The sequence below is a fragment of the Cryptomeria japonica genome, chromosome 2 (assembly GCF_030272615.1).
Source record: "Cryptomeria japonica chromosome 2, Sugi_1.0, whole genome shotgun sequence".
Classification (NCBI taxonomy): Eukaryota; Viridiplantae; Streptophyta; class Pinopsida; order Cupressales; family Cupressaceae; genus Cryptomeria; species Cryptomeria japonica.
In genome coordinates, this window is record NC_081406.1 from 377,004,957 (window position 1) to 377,007,701 (window position 2,745).

Below are 2,745 nucleotides of genomic sequence, written 5' to 3' on the forward strand. Positions count from 1 at the left end.
TATTAAATCAACAACTTCTATCACAATAATTGGAACGCGCTCAACTATTGGGTCATTTCCCCTAGCTATTGTTTTAGCTTCTAGGTCATTATAACAAACATAAGAGGATTCATAATGCACACAAGGTAAAAAAGTAGTCATTTCTAGGTGATGTCTATACATATTCTCTATTGCTCCATTAATTGCTTGCTTTTACTGTCATAAATTATGTACAACTACCACACAATTTGTACAACTGATCCAATACATATTAGTCTAATAAATATTTTAACCAATTCCTATACACAAATGTTCTAATAATAGTAGGCCATGAATATTAATAAAATTACGCAAACTCCTTTTTAAGTTAATATTTTATTTTTTAAACAGAGAATTTTTTTAATGTACTTCTAACTAGCAAGCATCAATGAACGGCTATTAGATGAGTGGTTTCTATCCTTTCCCCTAGGAGGAGAGCAAGTTACCTCGAACCTTAAGCACAATAGACCTTATCAATGGCGTGTTCTGATACTTTTTTGTAAATTAGAACCAGAAATTGCATGAGAGATTCTGTTTGGGTCCACACTTAGCCCTGATCTAGTCTGCAATTGGATGGTTAAATCTTGAGTGTTATGCATACCCACGCGGAATTTGCAAGAACACCCAGGCAGAGGGCATGAAGCTTCTGGTAGAGTGTGAGGTCCTCTTTGACAAGGACAGAGCGAGGGAGAAGGAAAGCTGCGATCCGTCTGGTTTGTAATCTATAGATGAGAATAAGAATGTTCAACAAGGATGATGGGACCATAAAACAATTGAATACTCAATACCTACAAGAACAGGAAGGCTGAGGGAAGCTTCTGGGGAATGGGGAGCCATGAATTGTTCATCCGCGTTGAGAGTGACAGAGCGAGGGAGAAGGAAAGCCGCGACCTGTCTGGTGTTGTAATATAAATCTATCAATCTTTTATAAGATGAAACAACAATTGTTCAAGATCGAAAAGCCCTCTTCCCTTCTGGATGGCAGTTGAATTAGCCAGGTTGGATCAGCATCGTATCTCTATTCCACATCCCTTTGAAGAAATCGAAGGCAGTTTGGCTCACAAATTGACCTTAGAACTGTGGGAGAAAGAGGAGGAGGTTCTGAGCCGCAGGATTGACCTCAAGGACACAAGGCGCATGAGCATTCAGAACGAAATCTACCAACTACTGGAATTCTATTTTGTTTTGCAGGGATTCGTTTTGACTGCCCTGTTTCAGACATTCCAAGCCCCCAATCACGTTACTTGCAAATCCTCGTGGAGCCCCTTTGCCTTCTCTTTACTGGTTTTATTGGCTGCTCTTGCTGCACTTCACTACAAATTCAAGGACCAGTTAGAGATTGAAGAGCTTCTGCAAGAAGAGAAACAGGACTGCAGGTCCCTGTTCAATTGTATTACAGATCTCAGATCTCAAGGTGCTCTCTTTGATATCAACACCATCAAAAGATCCCATTGCAGCCCTTCCCCTGCACCCAAAGTTGGGTTAAGGTGTTGGAGCTACTGGTTGGGTGATCCAGGGGCTCTCACTGTTGTCTTGGTTGCTTTCTCTGCAGTCATTTTCTCCTCTTGTCGGTTTGTCCTCTGCTCAGACCCAATTTGATTAAGGTAATTCCTCACATTACCCAGATGGCTGATTGTTTTGTTTACATAATGCAAACACTTTTTTTGTTATGATTAAACTGGGAATTGTGCAGGGAGCGCTCCTAGAAACCCAGAAAAATGTGCTTCAATTTGTGGAGATCGGAGCAAACAGTGAGAATAACATCCAATGTGGCGGCACCTGAGAATGGAGAAAAGAGGGTTTGGGATAAGCAGACTGTTATTCAAAACCAAACAGAGGACACCATCGTCCTTCGTGATATGCACAGGTATGTATGGAGGCAGGTGAGAATGGAGCTTCCGCCACAGGAGTGTAAGAAGATATCTATAAAGGCACCCACTACATTCTTCCGGATGGGAGCAATGCTCAAGCTGAATGATCAACATGAGAAAGATCTAAAGATCTATATTGATACAGAACAGCTTGCGGGTCGGAACAACATCTCTATTTGCAAGGATGAGAATGGTAGGTATTTTCTGCAGGAGCATGGCGATCAATAACTATGTCCAGGGTTGTGTTGTTTTGGGAGTCTTTTGTAGACCTAGTGGTCTAGTGCTTTCTGTATCTTTCTACTCAGTACCGTAATTCTTCTACAATATATAGTACACCTAATCTTCAGAGAAAATTTCAGTTTCCATGTCCAGTAATCACTAGGAGCTGATTCAAGATATGTCTTATGTGATATGTTGTTATGTAATGGTATCTAAAGATTTCGCGATGTATTCAATTCTTTTCAAATAATAAGACATTGAATATACTATTTGTCTTCCAACTAATTGTTATGAGTTAAGTCAACCCATGTCTTTTGCAACATGGTGCTATGTCATCATATTTAAAGATATTCATTATGCACTTTTAAATGATGCAAGGTACATTGATAAGGAGAATTACTAGAGCACACATTGTGTTGGATATATCTCATTGCCATCAATGTGATACACTAAGGGATTTGACCTATGAGAACTCATTGTTATAAAGCTCCTCAAACGTGTCTATATACATTGCTTTGATACATTTAGATACCTAGAAGGCAAAGGCGAACATGTTGTTAGGCACATTTCCATTGAATCAGTTATGCATATCTCATATTAAGTTTGGAATAGTTGAGATTCACTTAATAGGATATAA

General features: G+C 39.5%; 1 long non-coding RNA gene across 1 annotated transcript; it reads left to right on the plus strand.

Annotated features, from left to right (window-relative positions):
* Positions 1-422: 422 nt before the first annotated feature.
* Positions 423-2,389, plus strand: LOC131026997 (uncharacterized). The gene is made up of 2 exons (XR_009102431.1): positions 423-1,622; positions 1,712-2,389. It is a non-coding gene; the product is annotated as an uncharacterized LOC131026997 (long non-coding RNA).
* The last annotated feature ends 356 nt before the right edge of the window (positions 2,390-2,745 follow it).